Here is a 14927-nt window from a genome sequence, read left to right on the forward strand (position 1 = left end):
CATTCACCGGTTGCATATCTTGAATAAACCGTAGTGACCCATTCTTCTTAGGTACCGTAAACCATCGACTAGAATACGGCGCAAATGAAGGTTCTAATATTTTCATCTTTATCTTTTCTTTCAATAGTTCCACCAATTTAGGTAAATGTGCCCTCGGTACTGGAATCGGTCTTAGATTCTAAGGTACATGCGGTACAGTGAAGATAACCATAGGTGTTATAATATTTGGATCCACACACCCAATTTCATGAGATTCGAAGGCAAATTATCTACCTTGTTTAGCCAACATCTTTTTGAAGCAAGTAATTTCCTCCGGCAATAAAGAACCATCAGAACCAATCTTCAATTCTTCAAAAGTCTCTTTAGTAAACTGATGTCCAATACTCATTGGATCTCTTAAACTTGCTTCTTTTGATGCTTCTCTCATTTGTTCTTTAGAATCCTCTGATAATGGTCCGGCAACAGGCTTTATCTTCTTATCTGCTGTTATATATCTCGTCTCTACTGTGACTTCTGGTGCTTGAAAAGATTCAAGCATGGTATAAACCTCTCTCGAATGAATCTCAACAATCTTATCATTATCCCCTAACCCAATAGATGTAATCAATTCCAATGAATCTTCCAGTCCATTTTCTTCATAAACACCCAAAATCCTCTCATCATCTTGCAATGTACCTATCTTGCGTAACTGTCCTTCAATATCATATAATCTTTTTCTTTCTTTTCTTTTAAAATCATCAACTTTCTTATACATAATATTTCTATTCTCCAATATACCAATAAAACTCGCATCAAAGGCACCTTCATCTCGCGAGAGTATCTCCTCTTTTGTACCTCCATAATCTCACTTTACAGTGGTACCTCCCCAAAATCCTTAAATCCTTCAACAATCTTTGGCAATGGTTTCTCCCTCAACCTATCTCGATTCCGTTCATGGTTAGGAGGTACTGTTAGAAATTATACAGCTTTCCTTCCATCTTCGCTACGTACCCTTGCATAAGTAGAACCATCGTGAAGTACTTTTGTTTCCATCCGTGTTGTCATAATATAAGGTTGTCCTAAAATCAACGAATAAGACGTTGTATCTTGAACGAAGAAATGTTGCTCCGTCGCAACATCCCCAATCCGAATTTTGACATCTGGACAAGCTCCATATAATTCGCTCCGTGTGTTATTAGCTGCTCGTATTCCCATTCATGTTCCATATCAATTGGCCATTTTTGCTTCTTATAAAGATCTTTAGACATGAGATTTATTTCAGAACCATGGTCCACCAAGGCAACTATTGGTTCTTCTATATCTCGTACTTTCACCAATACCTCAGTAGTTGCCCTTGTCCAATGCTTTCGAGTATAATGGCTCAAGGTTTGCATTTCCTTATCACTATAATCTTCGAAATGTACTCGTTGATTATATCCATTCTTTTCATTTGTTGGTTGCTTGTAACTAATATTAACCTCTTCTTCATCTTTATATATTCTTGCATCAATAGCATGACTCATTCTAGTTTCGCCCATTAATTGCCTCTTTTGCTTAATGCTGTCAATGATAACATCATGAAACTCCTTCTTTGTAATTTTCAAGACTTCTTTCAATGTGAATTCCACCTTAGCGTTGTCGTGTTGTAACACGAGTTTACCTTGAAAATATAAAGAAAGGGGACTTTTATTAATATTCAGTTACCTCGAATATTGGGAGCGACGACCAATTTCAGTGCAAATACTGAGTGGCCAAGTTCAGTCACCCCGTTACAGTCAGCCGGGGCATACTGAAATACTCCGTTCGATTCCAATAATGGGAGTCAGCAGGAAGGGAAAGGACCAATTCACACGATGTCGTATTACGTGCTTTCTTGCTCGAGAACGCGATGGGCATCTGGCTATAGAAGGTAGTATGGAGATTTGCCAATAATCAAGCAGTCTATGAATTTTTGACTGCTGGAAAATAAACGACTGCAAGAATACACCGTAAATCTATACTAATGCCCTTCGACTGCTTGTTGAAGTTCCTTTTGCCCCAGCCGATAGGTCTCTAGATGTTACAGAGAACCCTGAACAACCCAATCTGCTAATCTCCAATACCGCTTTGTACTTACAATCTTGTATCCACTGACTGTCTTGTTAGATTAACCCAATAAATTTCATTCACTCCGCATACTCAATCCTATAGACACCTTTTTAATCCTTCAATCACAGACGTAACTCGATTTCACGAAACAGTCAAGAGTAATCAAATCCACTTCATTAGAAAAAATCCCGATTCACCATTACAACACTGATTTCAGCAACGATTGCCTAAGTCTTCCCAAAACTCTATGAAGAAGAAAAATCCAATTCTCCGTCTTTTCTTCCCCGACCCGAAGCATGAAGCTCCTCTCCAATCCCCTTAATCTCCAAAAACCTCCAATGAAAACCGAACTAGTAACCTTCCCAAGAGCTTGAAGCTAGCTCTTCCCTGATTCCAAAAAAAAAAAAAAAAACCACCCCCCCTCTCTGCTCTGAAAAAAAAAACCCCCCCAAAAACTTATTCCCCCCCTAACCTTATCCTCTGAATTTCTTCAATCTTCCGTCTTGGATTCAGAATTGGCTCCCGCCGTCAGAGCTCAGATCCGAAATTGGCTCCCGCCGTCAGAGCTTTTGAAACGACACAAAGAATAGAACAGCCTGAAACAGAATCGAAACACCGTACTCGGGTCCACATTGAGTCGCCCGACCAATTCAGGTCTCATATTGGATAAAAGGACCCGTAGTAACCTGGATGTTCCCGTAATCAGACTGCATTGGGTTGCCCGACCAATTCATGTCTCACATTGGGTAAGAAGACCCGGATTGGATTTTCAAAATTGGATCCAATTGGCTCTTCGAACCAGGCTCACACGTCGCGTGAATTGGTCCTTTCCCTTCCTACTGACTCCCGTTATTGGAATCGAATGGAGCATTTCAGTATGCCCCGACTGACTGTAACGGGGTGACCGAACCTGGCCACTCAGTATTTGCACTGGAGTTGGTCGTTGCTCCCAATATTCGAGGTAACTGATCATTAATAAAATTCCCCTTTCTTTTTATTTTCACTGTATATTCGTGTTACAACACTACAACGACGGGTGAGCCTGGTTCGAAGAGCCAATTGGATCCAATTTCGAGAATCCAATCCGAGTCCTCTTATCCAATATGAGACCTGAATTGGCCGGGCAACCCTATGCAGTCTAATTACGGAAAAATCCAAGTCTTACTACGGGCCTCAGCCAATCTGACGCGAAGGACCAATTTGATCCAATTACGGGAACATCCGGGTCTTACTATTGGACTCTTATCCAATATGAGACCTGAATTAGTTAGGCGACTCAATGTGGACTCGAGTACGGGGTTTCGATTCTGTTTCAGGCTGACCTATTCTCTGTGCCGTTTCAGGGAACGTTGTTTTTGGTAAATGGATTCTTAAAGGTAAAAACAGAGGAGAAAGCTTCGACGGCGAGAGCCAATTTCGGATCCAAGCTTGACGGTGGGAGCCAATTCTGGATCTAAGACGGAAGATTGAAGAAATTCAAAGGATAAGGTTAAGAGAGAGATATAGTTTTGGGAGGAAGTTTTTGAGAGGTGATTAGAGAGAGCTAGCTTCATGCTTCGGGTCGGGGAAGGAAAGACAGAGAATTGGATTTTTCTTCTTCATAGGGTTTTGAGAAGACTGAGGCAATCATTGCTGAAGTCAATGTTGTAAAGGTGAATCGAGATTTTTAATGAAGTGGGTTTGATTACTCTTGACTGTTTTGTGAAATCGAGTTACGTCTGTGATGAAGAGTTAAAAGGGTGTCTATAGGATTGAGTATGCAGAGTGAATGAAATTTATTGGGTTAATCTAACAAGACAGTCAGTGGATACAAGATCGTAAGTACAAAGCGGTATTGAAAATTAACAGTTTGGGTTGTTCGGGGTTCTCTGTAACGTCTAGAGACCTACCGGCTGGGGCAAAAGGGACTTCGTCAAGCAGTCGAAGGACATCCGTATAGATTTATGGTACATTGTTGCAGTCGTTTATATTCCAGCAATCAAAAACTGATAGACTGCTTGACTATTGACGAATCTCCATACTACCTTCTACAGTCAGACGCCCGGCACGTTCTCGAGCAGGAAAGCACGTAATACGACAAAAGTGGTGAACGTGATGTAAAAGCTTGAGGTAGAAGGTATTGGATTTTGGTTGATTTTATCTTTATTTTATGGAAAACGAAAATAAAAATTTTGAAGGATTTTTGGGAGGAGTTTCTGGTGGAGAGTCTTCTAAAGGACAAGGTATGCACATGGATCCGTCTATTGCTAGTATGTTTCAAGCCTTCTCATTATCAATGCAGCAACAACAAAGCAATGATCGAAAGGAAGCTTTGGCAACCAAAGCATTGCAAGCAGTGGTCAATAAAATTGATCAATTTGATGGAAGGAATATTTCAAGATATTTAAGATGTTATGTTCGTGAAATGGAATTAAATTGGATTTTTGAGAAAAAAATGGTTGCACTATTTGGACTTGCCACGATACCGGAGATAAGAGACCATATTACATCGATTACGGATCGTTATGGGAATTCATGGGAGGATTTTTCACATGCATTGAAAGACAAATATTTCTTGGAAGATGCTGATTGTGTTACTAAGAAGCTATTTCTGGGATGGATTGAATGGCCCAATAAGAATTTGCAAGCAACAGAGCTACTAAGGGAATTTGAGAGGCAGTACTCTCAATTATCGAAGGTAGAAAAATTGACATTGGAGCCGAACAAAGTTGATCTATTTCTTCAAGCTGCTGATGGAGAATTGCAAGAAAAATTAGAACTCCTTCTTGAAGACAAAGAAGAAGATGAAGGATTGACTACAAAGTAGAAGAACATTGAAGATGCGGTGGGGTTGCTTACAAAAAGAAAAAAGAGGAAGGATAGGAGCAATATTTCAAAAACAGTACAAGCACCCAAAGCTCCAGTACGTACAACACCGCCAACAATGCCTACAGTTTAACCTTCGGCATCCTTATCAAAGAAAGCAGATATGGGGATGGAAGAAATTATACAAGGAATGCGAGATCTTTAAATCAAATTAGCAAGACTTGAAGAGAATACTTCTACAAACAATTTGAAGAATGTTTCAAAACAAGGATATGTACAAAGATGCATTTGGTGTGATGATGCTTCACACACTAGGAAAGATTGCAATGAATTTAATAATATGATACGGCAGGGAATTATTTGCTAGAAAGATGGAAAGATAGCATTGAAAAATAGGGAGGATCTTCTTCAAACTAATTTTGGCAAGGCAAGACTGAGAGCATTGGTTCAAGATTACCTAAAAGAGCATGAAACAGCAGCACGAGAAAGTGCAAGTTATGGTGCTAGAGTAGATGATGACCTTGGTCGAAGTACGGAAACTAGTGAGTTTTGGGCTTCTGCCGTTTCTACAATGCAAGAAGGGAAATTACCTCGAGAAGCGTTATTGAGAACTGCAGCTACAATACGAGGTGCAACAGGTTGGGAGGATCCTGTTGAGTCTCTTTCAGTTCATGCATATATTGCTAAGAGCCAACATGAAGCTTTGATGGAAGAAAAGAGACGAGGAAATTTTGATGATACTAGAGAAGGAAATTCTTTTAAGAGGCAAACTCGAGGAGACAAGGCTCGGGAGGCAGCTTCACAAGAATTGCCTGTAAAGGATACCTCAGCATCATTGGGAGCAAAAACAAAGGAGACAAAAGATAAAGGCAAATCAATTGCTTATAAGCTACTTTTTGACATTGAAGCGGCAACAAATTAGAAAGGGGTGCTGGAAGAACGTATATTAAACGCTAAGGTGGAATTCACTTTGAAAGAAGTCTTGAAAATTGCAAAGAAGGAGTTTCATGATGTCATCATTGACAGCATTAAGCGAAAGAGGCAATTAATGAGCGAAACTGGAATAAGTCATGCTATTGATGCAAGAATATATAAAGATGAAGAAGAGGTTGATATGGGTTACAAGCAACCAACAAATAAAAAGAATGGGTATAATCAACGAGTACGTTTTGAAGATTCTAGTGACAAAGAAATGGAAACTTTGAGCCATTATACTCGAAAGCATTAGACAAGGGCAACTACTGAGGTATTGATGAAAGTACGAGATATAGAAGAACCAATAGTTGCTTTGGTCGACCATGGTTCTGAAATAAATCTTATGTCTAAAGATCTTTATAAGAAGCAAAAATAGCCAATTGATATGGAACATGGATAGACAATTCGAGCAGCTAATAACACACGGGGCGAATTATATGGAGCTTGTCCAGATGTCAAAATTCGGATTGGGGATGTTGCGACGGAGCAACATTTCTTCATTCAAGATACAATGTCTTATCCATTGATTTTAGGACAACCTTATATCACGGCAACATGGATGGAAACAAAAGTACTAGACGATGGTTCTGCTTATGCAAGGGTACGGAGCGAAGATGAGAGGAAAGCTGTACAATTTCTAACAGTACCTCCTAACCATGAACGAAATCGAGATAGGTTGAGGGAGAAACCATTGCCAAAGATTGTTGAAGGATTTAAGGATTTTTGGGAGGTACCACTGTAAAGCAAGATTATGGAGGTACAAAAGAGAAGGTACTCTCGCGAGATGAAGGTGCCTTTGATGCGAGTTTTATTGGTATATTGGAGAATGGAAATATTATGTATAAGAAAGTTGATGATTTTAAAAGAAAAGAAAGAAAAAGATTATATAATATTAAAGGAGAATTACGCAAGTTAGGTACATTGCAAGATGATGAGAGGATTTTGGATGTTTATGAAGAAAATGGACTAGAAGATTCATTGGAATTGATTACATCTATTGGGTTAGGGGATAATGATAAGATTGTTGAGATTCATTCGAGAGAGATTTATACCATACTTGAATCTTTTCAAGCACCAGAAGTCACAGTAGAGACGAGATATATAACAGCAGATAAGAAGATAAAGCCTGTTGCCGGACCATTATCAGAGGATTCTAAAGAACAAATGAGAGAAGCATCAAAAGAAGCAAGTTTAAGAGATCCAATGAGTATTGGACATCAGTTTACTAAAGAGACTTTTGAAGAATTGAAGATTGGTTCTGATGGTTCTTTATTGCCGGAGGAAATTACTTGCTTCAAAAAGATGTTGGCTAAACAAGGTAGATAATTTGCCTTCGAATCTCATGAAATTGGGTGTGTGGATCCAAATATTATAACACCTATGGTTATCTTCACTGTATCGCATGTACCTTGGAATCTAAGACCGATTCCAGTACCGAGGGCACATTTACCTAAATTGGTGGAACTATTAAAAGAAAAGATAAAGATGAAAATATTAGAACCTTCATTTGCGCCGTATTCTAGTCGATGGTTTACGGTACTTAAGAAGAATGGGTCACTACGGTTTATTCAAGATATGCAACCGGTGAATGCAGTAACTGTCAGGAATGCGAAAATTGTACCTATTGTAGATGAATTTGCTAAGGCGTTTGCTGGAAGGGCGATCTATTCAATAGGTGACTTGTATTCAGGTTATGATCAATTTCAACTTACCGAAGGAAGTAGAGATATGACAACAATGAGGATACCGCTTGGATTGGTTAGAATGTGCACTCTTCCTCAAGGCGCGACCAACTCAGTTGCGCATATGATGAATGGGATGAATAAGGTATTGAGAGATTTTATTCCGGAGAAGATTATGCCTTTTCTGGATGATGTTCCTATAAAAGGGTGCAGAGAAGGAGACAAGGATGAAACTTTAGATAAGAGGGGGTGTCGCAAATATGTTGTTGATCATATACAAGATTGTGAAAAGATTTTAACTCGGCTTGGAGAAGTTCATCTTACATTATCGGGTATGAAGTCCGTATTTGGAGTACAAGAGGTTGTGATTGTTGGACATTTATGTGGATCTTACGAAAGAAAACCAGATCTGACTAAAGTTGATGCAATTGAAAGGATGAAAGAGGAGTGTGATTCTTTAACAGAGGTTCGCAGGTTTTTGGGTTCATGTGTATTTTATCAAATCTGGATCTCTCATTTTGCTCACACAGCGGATCCATTATATGAACTGTTACGCAAGGGTTACCAATTTGAATGGAAAGAAAGGCATATTCAAGCAATGCACAGATTGAAGAAATTATTGATGTCACCTCCAATATTGAGGAAGGTTGATTATAAGTGCAATAGACCGGTGATTTTACTGTGGACGCTGGTCCAATTGCCATTGGATGGATTGTGGGTCAAGATGATTCAAATGGGAGTAGATTTGTAATTCGATTTGGAGCTAAAGTTTTAAGTATTTGTCAGCGTGCATATTCGCAAGTCAAAAGAGAACTTTGGGGAGTTGTTTCGGCTATGAAAGCTGAAAAGGACTATTTGATTGGGGCAGTAGTAGTAATTGAAACAGATTGCTTGCCATTGCTTGGAATGATTATTAACTGTTCAACGCCAGATATTGCAATGTTGAGATGGATTGCTTATATTAAGTCACTAAATCCAGAATTTAAGCATATCACTGGAAAGGACAATTTAGTAGCAGACATGCTATCTCGAGCAAGATACGAGAAGGAGGACGAAATGGTTGAAGACATTGATGACATCGGATTGAAATTCTATTCAATATCAAATCTCAACAGAGAAGACAAGCTATTTCTTGAAGAATCTTATGAAGGAGAATTATTGGATATTGGTCGTTACTTGAATACCTTGTCTAAGCAGGGGAATTGGTCTACAAAAAAATTCAAACAAATAAGAAAAAAAGTATATGGATTTTTGTTTCGAGATGGATTCTTATGGAAGAGACCGAAGAAAGGAATTGGGATGCCACAACGAGTGATAGGCAAAAGGGAAGAAAAACTAAAATTATTAAAGGAGTTTCATGATAGTTTATGGACAGGGCATAGAGGAATCTGGGCTACTTTTGCTAAACTCAAGGAACGATATTGGTGGAAAAATATGTATCGAGATGTGCTGTCATTTGTAGAGTCATGTGAAATCTGTCAATCGTATTTTAATATCCGACATCGAGATGGTCTTCATCCTACGTATCTTCTGGCTATTCATTTTAAATGGGTTGTTGATTTGATTACTATGCCGGTTGGGTTATGGCAGATGAGATATTTGGTTTTAGCTCGTGAAGATTTATCAAATCAAGTAGAAGGAAGAGCATTGAGGACAAAATCTACAGAGGGGATTTGTAGGTTTTTGCTTGAAGATGTCATTTGCCATTACGGATGCGTAGGAAAAATCACTGCAGATCGTGGAGAATTAAATGTACAAGAAGCTCATAAGTTATTTGAAAGATGTGGAGTTAAACTATCACTGACTACTGCTTATAATCCAGAAGGGAATGCAAAAAGCGAACGCGGTCACCCACCGATTGTGAAAGCGTTAGTTAAAGCTTGTAATGGGAAATTTAAAGAGTGGCCACGGCTTTTGTCATTTGCATTGTGGGCTGATCGAACAACACATAGTTCGGTGACAGGATATATGCCAGTAGAACTTATGACAGGTCAAAAACTAATTATGTCGATTGAAGAAAAGGTACTTACTTGGAGTATGCTACCATGGGAAGATGGATTGACAAGAGAAGAACTTCTGGCTATTAGGATTCGACAATTAGAGCAAAGAACGGAAGATATCCAGATAGCATTGGAAAGGTTAAAAAGAGTAAGGTTATAAAACAAGGCTCGATTCGATAAGCAACATCGATTGAGACCAAAAGCAATCGAGGAAGGTGACTGGGTACTTGTTTATGACAATAGTCTGGATAATCAACATAGTGCTTTGCAAAAATTTTCAAAACGTTGGTTTGGACCATATGTTGTAACAACTGTTCATGATAATGCGACTTACTCATTACGAGAGTTAGATGGTACAAAATTGAAAATACCAATTGCACGGAAGCGAGTAAAAATATTTAAACGAAGACACACAGAGATGAATATGGAAGACCTTAATGAAGGTACAGAGATTCCGCAGCAAGAAGATGAAAGTGATATGGATAATGAAGGTGACGAAGATGAACTGGACAAAGACGTAGGGGATATATTCTGAATCAAACAGCAATTGGATAAATTGGTGCATACTGTAGGATGCACAGGTTTAGAGGAGGTGGATGTCGTGTTGTAACACGAGTATACCTTGAAAATATAAAAAAAGGGGACTTTTATTAATGTTCAGTTACTTCAAATATTGGGAGCGACGACCAGTTTCAGTACAAATATTGAGTGGCCAGGTTGAGTCACCCCGTTATAGTCAACCGAGGCATACTGAAATACTCCGTTCGATTCCAATAACTGGAGTCAACAGGAAGGAAAAGGACCAATTCACACGACGGATGAGCCTCGTTCGAAGAGCCAATTGGATCTAATTTGAGAATCCAATCCGGGTCTTCTTACCCAATATGAGACCTGAATTGGCCGGGCAATCCAATACAGTCTAATTACGGGAAAATCCAGGTCTTACTACTGGCCTCAGCCAATCTGACGCGAAGGACCAATTTGATCCAATTACGGGAACATCCAGGTCTTACTACTGGACTCTTATCCAATATGAGACCTGAATTGGTCGGGCGACTCAATGTGGACTCGAGTACGGGGTTTCGATTCTGTTTCAGGCTGACCTATTCTCTGTGCCGTTTCAGGGAACGTTGTTTTTGGTAAATAGATTCTTAAAGGTAAAAACGGAGGAGAAAGCTCCGATGGCGAGAGCCAATTTCGGATCCAAGCTTGACGGTGGGAGCCAATTCTGGATCTAAGACGGAAGATTGAAGAAATTCAGAGGATAAGGTTAGGAGAGAGATATAGTTTTGGGAGGAAGTTTTTGAGAGGGGATTAGAGAGAGCTAGCTTCATGCTTCGGGTCGGAGAAGGAAAGACAGAGAATTGGATTTTTCTTCTTCATAAGATTTTGGGAAGACTGAGGCAATCGTTGCTGAAGTCAATGTTGTAATGGTGAATCGAGATTTTTAATGAAGTGGATTTGATTACTCTTGACTATTTTGTGAAATCGAGTTACGTCTGTGATGAAGAGTTAAAAGGGTGTCTATAGGATTGATTATGTGGAGTAAATGAAATTTATTGGATTAATCTAACAAGACAGTCAATGGATACAAGATCGTAAGTACAAAGCAGTATCGAAGATTAACAGTTTGGGTTGTTCGGGGTTCTCTGTAACGTCTAAAGACCTACCGGCTGGGGCAAAAAAGGACTTCGACAAGCAGTCGAAGGGCATCCACATAGATTTACGGTGTATTCTTGCAGTCGTGTATATTCCAGCAATCAAAAACTGATAGACTGCTTGACTATTGACGAATCTCCATACTACCTTCTACAACCAGACGCCCGACGCGTTCTCAAGCAGAAAAGTACGTAATACGACAGCGTTTAATATACATTCTTCCAATACCCCTTTCAAATTTGTTGTCGCTTCAATGTCAGAAAGTAGCTTATAAGCAATTGATTTGCCCTTATCTTTTGTCTCCCTTGATTTTCTTCCAATGATGCTGAGGTATCCTTTACAGGCAATTCTTGTGAAGTTGCCTCCCGAGCCTTGTCTCCTCGAGTTTGCCTCTTAGAAGAATTTCCTTCTCTAGTATCATCAAAATTTCCTCGTCTCTTTTCTTCCATCAAAGCTTCATGTTGGCTCTTAGCAATATATGCATGAACTGAAAGAGACTCAATAGGATCCTCCCAACCTGTTGCACCTCGTATTGTAGCTGCAATCCTCAAAAACGCTTCTCGAGGTAATTTCCCTTCTTGCATTATAGAAATGGCAGAAGCTCAAAACTCACTAGTTTCCGTACTTCCACCAAGGTCATCATCTACTCTAGTACCATAACTTGCACTTTCTCGTGCTGCTGTTTCATGCTCTTTTAAGTAATTTTGAACCAATGCTCTCATTCTTCCCTTGCCAAAATTGGTTTGAAGAAGATCCTCCCTATCTTTTAATGCTATCTTTCCATCTTTCCAGTAAATAATTCCTTGTCGTATCATATTATTAAATTCATTGCAATCTTTTCTAGTGTGTGAAGCATCATCACACCAAATGCATCTTTGTACATATCCTTGTTTTGAAACATTCTTCGAATTTTTTGTAGAAGTATTCTCTTCAAGTCTTGCCAATTTGATTTGAAGATCTCGCATTCCTCGTATAATTTCTTCCATCCCCATATCTGCTTTCTTTGATAAGGATATCGAAGGTTGAATTGTAGGCATTGTTGGTGGTGTTGTACGTATTGGAGCTTTGGGTGCTTGTATTGTTTTCGGAATATTGCTCCTATCTTTCCTCCTTTCTCTTTTTGTAAGCAACCCCACCGCATCTTCAACGTTCTTCCACTTCGTTGTCAATCCTTCATCTTCTTCTTTGTCTTCAAGAAGGAGTTCTAATTTCCCTTGCAATTCTCCATCAGCAGCTTGAAGAAATAGATCAACTTTGTTCGGCTCCAATGTCAATTTTTCTACTTTCAATAATTGAGAGTACTACCTCTCAAATTCCCTTAGTAGCTCTGTTACTTGTAAATTCTTATTAGGCCGTTCAATCCATTCCAGAAACAGCTTCTTAGTAACGCGATCAGCATCTTCCAAGAAATATTCATCTTTCAATGCATGTGAAAAAACCTCCCATGAATTCCCATAACGATCCGTAATCGATGTAATATAGTTTCTTATCTCCGGTGTCGTAGCAAGTCCAAATAATTCAACCATTTTCTTCTCAGAAACCCGATTTAATTCCATTTCACGAACATAATATCTTAAATACCTTGAAATATTTCTTCCATCAAATTGATCAATTTTATTAACCACTGCTTACAATGCTTTAGTTGCCAAAGCTTCCTTTCGATCATTGCTTTGTTGTTGCTGCATTGATAATGAGAAGGCTTGAAACATACTAGCAATAGACGGATCCATGTGCATACCTTGCCCTTTAGAAGAACCCCCACTTGAAACTCCTCCCAAAAATCCTTCAAAATTTTTATTTTTATTTTCCATAAAAATAAAAATAAAATCAAACAAAATCCAATACCTTCCACCTCAAGCTTTCACGTCGGGTTTAGTACTTTTGTCGTATTACGTACTTTCCTGCTCGAGAATGCGCCAAACGTCTGGCTGTAGAAGGTAGTATGGAGATTCGCTAATATTCAAGCAGTTTATCGGTTTTTGACTGGTGGAATATAAACAACTATAAGAATATACTATAAATCTATACGGATGTCCTTCAACTGCTCGTCGAAATCCTTTTTACCCCAGCCGGTAGGTCTCTAGACGTTACAAAGAACCCCGAACAATCCAAACTGCTAATCTTTGATACCGCTTTATACTCACGATCTTGTATCCACTGACTGTCTCGTTAGATTAACCCAATAAATTTCATTCACTCCGCATATTCAATCCTATAGACACCTTTTTAATTCTTCATCACAGACGTAACTCGATTTCACAAAACAGTCAAGAATAATCAAACCCACTTCATTAAAAATCTCGATTCACCATTACAACACTGACTTCAGCAATGATTGCCTCAGTCTTCCCAAAACCCTATGAAGAAAAAAAAAAAAAAAAAAAAAAAAAATCCCAATCCTCTGTCTTTTTTGCCCTCCTCGAAGCATGAAGCTCTTCGACCCTTCTCAAAAAACTATTCTCTCCAAAAAAAGAACTTCATTTCTTAACCTATCCTCCTTTTTAACCCTAATTCTCCCTCTTTCAAACCCTAGCCTCTGAATTTCTTCAATCTTCCATCTTGGATCCAGAATTGGCTCCCGCTGTCAGAGCTTTCTCCTCCGTTTTTACCTTTAAGAGATCCTTTTACCGAAAGGACGTTCTCGGAACAGCACAAAGGATGGAACAGTCTGAAACGGAATCAGAACCCCCGTAATCGGGACCACATTGAGTCGCCCAACCAATTCAGGTCTCATATTGGCTAAGAGGCCCGTAGTAAGACCTAGATGTTCTCATAATTGGATCGCATTGGGTTGCCTGACCAATTCAGGTCTCATATTGGGTAAGAGGCCCGTAATAAGACCTAGATTGGATGTCTTGAAATTGGATCCAATTGGCTCTTCGAACCAGGTTCACCTGTCGTTGAATTGGTCCTTTCTCTTTCTGCTGACTCCCGTTATTGGAATCAAATGGAATATTTCAATATGCCTTGGTTGACTATAACAGGATGACTGACCCTAGCCTCTCAGTATTTGCACTAGAATTGGTCGTTGTTCCCAATATTTGAGGTAACTGAACATTAATAAAAGTCCCCTTTCTTTATATTTTCACGATATACTCGTGTTACAACACGACAGTGCCAAGAAAAATATCTCATTATTATAATATAATTTATATAATAATCAAATCAACAATCCATCTAAATAAAATAGCCAAAAGATATGTTGGATGTAGACCATTTCAATGTTGTATATTAGAATATACTTGATAAGTTTCACACAATTTCATAAATAAAATCATATCTCAATACATATTTTTCTTCCAATATCATTCTTCAAGTTTAGCAAAAGTAGCCTTAATTCTCCTATATCCTATCATAAACTATCATAAAATCTTTTTAGTAGTTTTTCTTGCTCTTCTTTATTTCTTCTCATTCATTATGGCATGTCAATTCCTTACTTTGGTCTCTTCTATAAAATTCTATATATTTTTTATTTGTTTAAATATTTTTTAGATCAATTTTTTTATTTAGTCAAGATATTTAAATAATGATCAATATTTGATAATTCTCTTCATAAAGCTCTGCAAAAAAAAATTGTATTCTTTGATAAGATTTGATATTAAATGAAATTTTGATCCAATATCATAAATATTTTTAACTATGTTATCTTTTCTTTTATATCTTACTCAAGATGACATGTTTGCTATCAAATTATCTTTTCCAACATGTCTAAATTTTAAATTTAATGATTTAAAATAAG

This window comes from Physcomitrium patens, chromosome 4 (assembly GCF_059467195.1).
Source record: "Physcomitrium patens ecotype Gransden chromosome 4, ASM5946719v1, whole genome shotgun sequence".
Classification (NCBI taxonomy): domain Eukaryota; kingdom Viridiplantae; phylum Streptophyta; class Bryopsida; order Funariales; family Funariaceae; genus Physcomitrium; species Physcomitrium patens.